Consider the following 10,368-nt stretch of genomic DNA (forward strand, 5'->3'; position numbering starts at 1 on the left):
AATAACTAGTGCTTTGGGGGATAGTAGCAGAACCCCTGGGGAGAGGTTTTCTTGCTGCTCCTAAGGCACTTCCCATACGATGGCAGCAGAGGGCTGCAGCTGCCTTAAAGGACTTTTCATCAGTAGGCTTTTCTTCACAGTTTTTTTTTTTTTTTTTTTTCTCTGTAAGTTTATTGAAGGAAAAAATTGCCTTAGCAAAACTGAAATAGAAACCAAGTAAGAGTCAAACCCAAACATAACAATATGGCATCCTCTGCTAACTGCTGCTTAAATTAACGACAATGAGAGCGGGAATGCCACGGTGATGTAACCGTGACTGCAATATTCACCTTGAAAAGGTGAATTAGACAAGTGTGCAAAAATAATGCAATTCCATAGTGGTTGCATTCTGCATCCGTAAGCTCCTTCAGCATTTCTGTCACACATAGTAAGGTATCATCCTCCTCTTCCTCCTGAATGCGTTCCTGTTTTGCCTTGCAGGGTTCCCATGGAGAGAGATGCATTTTAGGGATTCCTGAGTAAAGACTTTCACACTTTTCTACTTGTTCATCTCGCTAGAAACACTGGTACCTAGTGACCAGGTAATGGAAATGGAAAATGGAGCATATATGGAGTACGCTTCCCCTGGAACAACTTTCAGGAGCCTGACAGTGAATTAAGGGTTCCTGAGGTGGGGGTACATCAAGATTCCTGTGTTAAACATGTACTGGTGGACCTAACCTACATAAATATGTCCGACTACTTAATGATTGGCATAATTAATTATAGTAACAGTGACACCAACTTCGACAATTACATTGTGTTGTGTGGTAAAAGTATTATCTCATGTTTGTTTCAAATTGGATGAGTGACTCACGGCTGTGTTTTTTATTTGAGGTTCTGTAATCCTAGCCAATGTTTGTAAACTGTTCTGGGATGACAGGATGAAAGCTAATAAGGAAAAAAGTACAATTGAGTTTTATACACTATGGTAATGGTTCTGCTCGAGTGCTAACTGCTTATTCTATGCATAAGTGGCCTTGTCTTGTGCACCCAATTTATCTTTGCCCTGCCTACGCTGTATGTGTGAGCAGAGTTATGTAAGTCTGGTAAAAATACCGGTTGTGTCTCGAGTGCTCTGCTGCTGCCAATGATAGCAACGGTGGCAGCACATTTAAATGACAAGAGCGGGACTTCGATGGAGTCAGCTTTTCAAATATGTAGGGTTTAGATGGCAGACAGCTGCTAGTGAGATTTTCCGAGGGGCACAGGCATGTCAGGCATCTAAAACTCATAGGAAGCTACGGGGTAAACGTGAATGCTCCGAAGCCATGCTCCAGCCCGGCATTAAATTCTGCAGCAATGCTCGTGTAGCAGGATCTAAATCGTTACTGGTATTAAAACAGCACAGCTTTCACTCATTACACATGCATCATTTTCAAGGAAAAAAAAAAAAAAAAAAAAGAGCCCTGTGATAAGATCATCAGCTATATTTAAATGGATAACTAGGTGCAAATAGGAAAGAAGACCGGTTAGTTAGGGGTACCTTAACAGAAAAGAGAGGAAGAATTTTGTGCTTCAGGGTGGGGAAGGGGAGGCCCCCAGGGCCCTGTCCAGCCCCAGTGGTGCCAGGGTTTTGAGTATGGGAAGGACTGTCTCGCTCCCCCCATCCCGTTCAAGCCAGCCTTCTTACATTTTAGACTCTGAGGGCAGGAAGCACGTTACAGTAATGCCAAGCCACTATGTTCAACCTCCCAAAACTGGCTTTATATATTATTATTTAAGGTGTTCTTTTTGCTTTTTAGTTTAGAATATACATTCTTCATGTCTTCTGATTTTTCCCTTCCTCCACAGGGGCGAGATTCTGACTAAATAACTAGAAAGCTATTAAGCAATGGACAGAAAGATGGCACTTTTTTTTGGTGGTTTCTTGAATTAAGCTGGGGCTTTAAAAGAAAACACCAAATGTGGTGGGACTCAAAAGAGAGTAGTGGAAAAATGGCACCACTAGGACCAGCACTAATAAGAACAGCATCTACTGCACTGTAAACATTACAAAATGGAAATAATAATAATAATAAACCACAGAAGACAAAGCGCTTCCAAGTTTCATGTCACTTTGTATGCAGTCTTAGGCAGTAAAATTTCGTCAGTATTTACTCTGTTTAAATCTAATTTTTCCTCATTTGCCAAATGTGTTCCTCTCCTGAGGTTTCAGTGAAATTCTGAAATGTTGTTAAGGAGCTCCGACGCAGTCTTTCATTTATACTCGAAGAGAGCAGTTTAAGGCTCGTTACGAAATGAGAAAAGTGTACAATTAATGGGGGGGGGGGGGCGTTGTTGACTCATCCAGCGCGAGCTCTACTATGCCTTGTGCAAGGACATGGAGCGAATTAAGGCTCTGTTTTGTATCATCCCTTTTAATGAATTCTCCGGATAAAATGTCCTCTTTGCTTTGCGGTTCTATTTAAGGGCTGCTGAAAGGCTGATGAATGGCACAGGTCTAAGAAGGACAGGAATGTATACGGCCAGAGGCCTGACCCAGACCTCTGGAGCTGCTTGATCTGCTCAGAAAGTGATCAGAATTTTGATAATGCAAAGTCCAATTTTCATGTTATTTTGCTTGCAGAACGCAGCCATATGGATGAGGTGCAGCTGAAGGAATTAATAGGGGGAAAAAAAAAAAAAAAAAAAAAAAAAAAAAGATAATTGAAAATCCAACAAAAAATAGGCAAACAAGGTAAAAAATTGTGAAGTAATTACTTAGTACATTCCATGTTCTAAATGATCAAGATATATATATATCTTGAATGCCTGGCTGCTCTGGTCCTTGCTGCAGTTCTGTGGTGCTGTATCGTCCACGTGCTCACTTCAATACCAACACGAAGTGGCATCCTACTGAGCTCAGGGCTGCAGAAAATAAAGGCAGGGGCTTCACTACCACACAAAACTTCCCAGTGTCCCTGTTCCTCTCTGGATCCTAAGTGTCTTAGTCGGGGGCATGTGAGGAAGAGGAGCATTTCTGCTTAATGCCAGGACTTGCCCTTTTCTCCTCGCCTCTCCAAGCTGGAGCAGGGAGCCGAGAGACTGCCTCAAGGCTGCTTGGAAGTTATGTGGCAGCTCTGAGGCAGAGTCCAGAGCTGAAGGAGATGTAAAACTGAGACAACAGAGGACACCCAGGTGTTACGGGTCTGTGCTCCGTGTATCCAGACATTTAGGGTCCCCCTCAAGTCAGAGTAGTTCCTCAGCAGTTCCTAAATCCTCGCTGAGGATCTGGTCTCTGTGTTTTCCAGTCTGCTCCTTCCCTAGAAGTATTCCTTATATTATTCCTGTCTTCGGCGTTTCTCCATCTTCTGGATTTGCAGGGAAATAGATACCAGCACAAAAAAAGAAAGTGGATTACTAAGAATTCATTAGCATCTCAAATCAAGTTCCTCGGGTTTTCTGAAGAGCTGAGCAAACCTGTCAGAGTGTAACTGGTGCTATTCCTTTCTGTTTCTTTTTAAGATGCAACATTCAGCCCTAAACAGATGGGAACCTGTCAGCACAACATGGAGATAATTATCCGTTTGAGCCATGGGAAGCTTCATAACAGATAGGAAGTTATTGCAGCCAATACCGCTCTGCTTTATGATCTTATCAGTTTGCTCAGGCTGAGCATATTGGTAGGCCCTATTATTCCTTCGAAGAAACACCAAGAAAAACCTTGTTTCCATAGGGAAAAGTTCACTGATGATTTATGAATCAGCAATTGATCTTCCTTGGGTATTTGGGTTTGCCTTATATCAAAGCACGGGGATCTGACCGTGATAAATAACTGAGCTTTCCAATCACGTCTCTGTGGTAGCAGCTGTTCGTGCAGCTCTGTAAGAAGCTGGGGATGGGATCAGCCAGGAGCAGCCTTTGCTTTTGTCCTTACAAAGTGCTGGCCTGGGGTCTGGAGGGCATCTCAGACAACTCGCTTCACTTCATCGTTGTAGCACGGTGCTGGGAGCCTGGTTTGCTCTCGTCCTTTCCCTGGAAATGCGAAACTGAGACCCTACTTACTGGCTCTTAGTGAGCAGAGATGTTTTTGCTAACCCAGAATCAGACTGTGAATCCCAAATTTTCCTCCTTATACTGGAAAATTACATTTTGCACACCTAGGCCTGGTCTTCACCGAAGATTTGCTGTCGCTGCCACATGAAATTATCGTCTCCTCTCTCTGTGTGCAATTAGTGCTGCTGTGCTCCACCTCGGAGTCCGCGCGTTTCACTGAGCAGAAGGATGCCACCTTACCATTACTGAGGCAGAAATCTGGTACCTTTCTGGGTGAAACATGTAACAAAAGCATAATGATCACTGATGGAGTATTTTTTTTGTGGCAGAGGGGGAAATGTGCATGTAGGTTTACAAGAAGGCAGCCTCCTTGGTGATTAACTGTTTATTTTATTATTTACTTTATTAAACACCAAATCCTACAAATGCCAGCATGTTAATCTTCATGCTTAACATTTTGTTTTTATTTTATAGAGGTTTAAAAAAAAAAAGCTGAATTCCTGAAAGATTTTTGGGTTAGGAACACCTAATAAGGGGAAGAGGAATTATTTCTTAACACCTCCTCCACTCACCCCGTCTGTCTCACATCTGTTTGATAAAAGCTTCCCGATTCTCCACAGACCCAAGTTCACACGAAATCAGATGCAAATGCTCTTCAGAGTTGCAGAGCATTCGAGTTACCCCCACCTGCGTCAGGGAGCAGCAGGGGAAGAGGTGAGAGAGTCTCCCCGTGGGTTTGCTTATTGTTCTAGGGGTCTGTGTGCCGGTGGTGTTACAAAACCTCGTACAGAGAGGTGGAGAGGCTGCACCAACCCTCAGCAGCAGGCAGCCAGCAGGTACTAGCACACAGCTTGCCATGGGGCACGGAGCCCACCATTATTCTTAAGAGAATAGCAAACCTGCTCTTTTCACTACTTAAAGAAACAAAACGCATTTAAAAGGCTTTCTTTTTTTCTTTACCAAAGCAGCCCTGGTGTGCTATTAGTTACATATTTTGTGCAGAGGAAAAGGGCTCAACGTGCCTTCCGCCAGCACGTGCTGAAGATTGTCAGGTTTATTCTAAAGGTAACAAAACCGCCTGATTTTTGTGACTTTGACTTCAGACTGGGGGGGCGTCAACAAAACGTAGGTCAGGTTTTCTGAGGAAAAAGACAGTCTGCTGCCTGCTCTGACCTGCTTGGTAAACAATCAGGGTCTGAGGTGTAAAAAGGAAGAGAAGCGAAAAAATAAGGCCCATCCTTTGGATGTTTTACAGCCTATAAATTGGGCAGCCAGGTTCTTCTTCACTCCTTTGTGGGTAGCTGGATGGGAACGTGCAGGCGTTTTCTGCCTCCTCAGAGTCAGCCTGTCAGCTGAGGGTGAGCCTCTGCTACGGAAAACAGCGGTGTGCCACGGCTGGGCACAACAAAACCTGTCTCTTGCAGCCAGTAGAGGGAAATGTCTTCTGTGCAGACTATAAAATCCTCTCCCAAAGGTAATGAAAAGCCCGGCACGACCGCCAAACTCGCAGCTCCCACTGAGTGCGAGGTAAGGGACGACCCAACCAGCTTCTGAGATGGACACGGGTGTGCTGCTTGCTGTCACCTAAGCAAGTATTTTTTATTTTTTTTTCCCCTTGAAAACGCCTTTCCCCTGAGCAGCTGTAAGTATTTTACAAATATTAGCAGACTTACAATTTGTGTGTGAGAAAGGAAATCACTCCCACCCCTCCTTTCTAGATGAGGAAACCCAGGGCATTAAGACGTTTAACATAGATCCAGGGAAGGACTTTGGGAGCCCTAATTCCCTGTTCCCAGTTGTAACTAAAGCTTAATTCTGCAGCACTTGTAAAATGCAGATTCGGAGCAGTGCATCTATTTGAGGTTTTCTTCCACCACCCACAGGCCCTTTTGTAGCAATCTGCTCCCTGCTTGCTTTCAGAGCTATTAATTACGTTCAGCGTGCTGGTGGACCTGATGTTGCAGTTGCATTTCCAGGACACAGCCCCTTGTTTATTTGCACAAAGCCTATTTTAACCTGTTTCAGGGATTATGCTTGTTATAAAAACTACTTGTTCATGAAAGCTGACTTTTTTACATTTTTCTTATTTAGACACTATGAAGTATTTGCTTTACATATATATATATCATATACATTCTAATTATATACCTCCTACTTGTCTGCTCAGAAAAATAAGTAGAACTGGGACGGTAGAATTATGTGATCATGTTTAAATTCACTTGGAGCTGTATTGTGGTAGCATCATTCCTCCCAGACCTGGGAAAGACTCTGGGAGAGGAGGGGATGATCAGGATGGGAGGGGATGATCAGGATGCGAGGGGCTTGGGAAGGTGAAAGGAAAGCAGAGGAGCAGCAAATATATTGCTCCTTTACCAATACTGCAATATGGTCGTAGCCATTGAAAGGGGGGTGCAAAAAAGGGTGACATTTGCTTCTGAAGGACAAAGTTGCTTAGGAAATGATGCCTTTAGCTCTGGCTCTGCCCTTATCAAGGTGCAATACAGCTGGAAGCGGGGCTATCACAGCCCTCACTGGAATTAATCTTTGGATATCCATAGCTAAGTGCAAGAGGGGCCTTTTCCTACGGCTCATAACCTCCTCTCAGGTACTTTGTCATGCTGACCTGTTCATACTTCTAACGGACCACAGTGATGGAGCCTACACCAGGAGGCAGGAATGAGCACGTGTGGAATAATTTGGGACTCGGGCAGAGATCCAAACCCTTAGCTGCTTTCAGAAAGTCAAATGGAAAAAACAAATTTCATTGTTCAAATTGAAAAAGCCTGCTAAAATTCTAAATAAGCCGAGCAGATAAAATTAGAAGAAGATTATAGTCTTGATTCAAGCCTCAATTACGTTAGTTTTTTATCCTGGATCTGTCCTGGGAACACCTCCTGATAAGATGTGTTATTACTGAGCCAGCAAAGGATGGCTTTAAAAAAGATCTGTGCACACTTACAATGGCCATTAAAAGCATGTAAGGTGAAAATAATCCCCACTGTGCTTAGAAGTTTGCATAACATGACCAGCAATCCTTTGCAGGTTTTATTTTGAAAACAAAGCAGTCCAAAAAGGAAGATTTTTTTTTTTAATATTAAGACTGTATTCCATGCAGATTATCCATAGTAAATACATTGCATTAAAAGACAGTTAAAGTGCCTGTAGTCCCCCCAAACAGTCCGACTGTGCTGTAAATTCAAGTATGTGGAAAGTAGGCTTTTACTTAGTGGGAGAATATTTTTTTTTGATCTGGGTCCTGCTCCCATCGATGCCAAAAACTTTTTGATGCGCTGATGCCCCAGCTCTAGTGGGAGCAGAAGCAGGACCTGGCTTGGTGCCGAAGCCCCTGGTGTGTTTTCACAGCTGCTGAGCAGCCGAGGACACCCCCACGACGTCGTTTTCTGCCCGATGACAGCAGTTGCCTTGCCTGAGCTGCAAGGGACCATGTTTGGGAGGCAGCAGCTGGTTGTGTTTGACAGCCCCAGCCCACGACAGCAATAAAACAGACAGCTCCGTGGACACGGGTACGTCACAGTCTGCTTCGAAGCTCCAGTGCTGGGAGCCCTGGAATCCAGAGGAACGCCTCAGGACGTGGCTGGAGAAGCCCCGTGAGTAAAAAGAAAACCAAAACCTTTTTATGGCGTAGTTGTCACCATCGTGTTCCTGCTTTGGCCCTTGAGACTAGCGAGATTAGCCGGCATCCTGAAATCGGAGCTGTGCAGGTAGGAGAGGAGTGGTGATCCGGGCGTGCTTGGCTTGGTGCTGCTCTCCTGTTTCCTTTGACAGCAGAGCAGCTCTTGGTGGTGGTAAGGACATTTGATTCATTTTCTTCTAGGCATCAGCACCACCACAGTTGGGTTTTCTGGAATTTAATAGACCGCCTCTTCCACTACAAGGACACGAGCACGGAAAAGGTGGAAGAGGTTGTTCCCAGCTCTTGCGCCCAGAGCCAGGCCTCATGAGAGGTAGGACACATGTTTATTTTATTTTTCCTTCCTCCTTGAGACACAAGTGCCTTGCTTTTCCAGGGCAGGCAGGGGGAGCTGAGCACTGCCCAGTTACGCAGCCTGGATTGGGGGATCCAGACTGGATCCAGCTTGGGGCACGAACCTCACCTGGGGATCAATGGGAGCTGCTAACCTGACACTACCCCCAACCACACTCCTCAGGAGAAGGTAGAACAAACATCTACTGAACAACTACAGAATACGGAAGAACCTGCTTTGTTTTGTTTCTTTGTGTCAAGGAAAAAAAAAAAAAAAAAGGAAAAAAAAATAATAAAAAAGCCTTTCTGACTCCAGGCACTCCAAATTTGGCATCTGTCCTGTGGTATATTGTATGCATCTCAGCCATTTCTGTGCTAGGGCACTTGGATGTTGTTTTCCTCCACCTGAGGATCTGATCCTGTTTTGAATTCTTTTAAGATTCTGGCCGTAGTAACGCAGCAGTGATTTATACAGCTCAATTCCTATATAAAGTCTGTTTTCTTGTCAATTTGCAGCGTTTCAGACGTGTTGGATGTTACCTAGCATTTCTGGGGGCTGTAGAAGAAGAGGAGTACCTAAAAATCTTGCTGTTATTGTGTATGCACGTCAAGAAAAAGAGGAAAAACAAAGCCATTTTTTGAAAAGATTGAAATCCAGAGAAAAGTCCTTGCCAGCTTATAACCGTTTCAAAGATCAGATCCAGGGCAAAAAAAAAAAAGACAGCATTCCTTTGAGCTCTTCAGGTAAACAGGAGAAAAAAAGAAAAAAAAATACTTTCCAGTTGAAAGCTTTATTTGGGGATAAGTTTTATCTTCAAAATACATCTAAGGAGAGACTGTCTGGGTCATAACAGCTTGGCACAGCTCGGTCTGACTTACCCTGTCAGAGCATTTTGGTGCCTTTACGCCGTAATAAGATGCAGCAAAAGCCTCCCTAGTGGCTACACATGAGAAAGTATAATCTGGGGTCTAAATGCCACAAAGCATCCATATTTATCTTTAATGGCTATATAAATTCAGCAGATGAGAAGGAAGACATTAATTAGACAGACCCTGCCTTTGGCAGTAATCACCACCAGTGACAGCTGAACCAGCCAGTGGATAAAATATGCACCAAAGATGATATCAGAATAAATAACTGAGGATCAAGAGGGAAAAAAAAAAAAAAAAAAAAAAAAAAAAAAGCCCATACAACCAACACCTGTTTTTGATGGGTGGAAAAAAAGAATAAACTTTACCTGACACTGGACTTTGGACTCTGCCTTTTTTCATACCATCTGTCCTCAGCTTAGGGACCAGTCCTGCTCTGGCTGGGGGCTGTGGAAGTAGGATAAGCATTTCTGCAGACTAGTCTTGGATTTGATTGCACAGAAGGAGCAGAACAACCCTGAGAGGTCTGGTGCTGAAGCCCTTAGGTAGGGTCAGATTCTGGGATCACAGTATCGCTACCAATGCAGACCAGGGCCTATCACAGACGCAATAAAAAATAAAAATTAAAAATCCACTGACTCGAGGCTCTGAATACTACGATGTTAACAAAGCATTTTCCAGATTTTCAATGGATCAAGGCATGTAAGGCCGTTGTGTTTTATTTATGGGATGCTCCCATGAAGGAGGGTTTCCCTCGGGCTGTAGCCCATGGGGGAACGGGGCTTTTGCTCGGGCTCTGTCCCCATCCTCTGCCTTTAAAACCTACTCCACGCCTGCTGGACTAGCAGCTGTGCGGCAAAGATGTGTCTTGAAGGAATCGAAGATATTTTTTTTCACCCTCTGTGTCCTTTAGGGTAGAGGTTGCAGTGAGTAATTGAGGAAACTAATTGGATGCGAGAAAGTGCATCAGAGCCTCTGGCTCACAAACATCCTGACGGTGAATCCTCAGCGGGGTTTTTACCCTTAAAATACATCGGGTTTCCCTTAATCCTGGAGCAGGGGGAAGAAGCAGCAGTTGCTGGGACAGGAGAGGAGGGCAGGGAATGGAAACCAGGGAGGTGCAGGCTGAAGAGGAGGCCAGGAGGCTTCTCAGCCCTGAAGCCAAAATAAAAATTAAACTGCCCCTAAAAAGAAGGCAAAGGAGAAAGGGAGCTGGGGGAGAGGGGATGGGACAGAGGTGAGCCCTGGCGAGCCAGCCTTACAGCCCTGCAGCCGCCACCAGCCCCATCCCAGCCTCACCTCCCTGTGTGCTGGCAGAGCCGGGGGGCAGCAAACAGGGGAAAAATTGGGGGCTCTGCCAAGATGTGGCCCACATCCAGAGTCCTGGCGGAGGAGCAGAGAGCTCAGCCCCACACAGAGGGGACAAAAAACCCAACCAGGAGACAAAAACCCAAGCCAAGCTAAGAACTGAGCCGTGCTCTTTTCTACCGACACGT

Source organism: Netta rufina (genome assembly GCF_964035555.1).
Source record: "Netta rufina genome assembly, chromosome: 24".
NCBI lineage: Eukaryota > Metazoa > Chordata > Aves > Anseriformes > Anatidae > Netta > Netta rufina.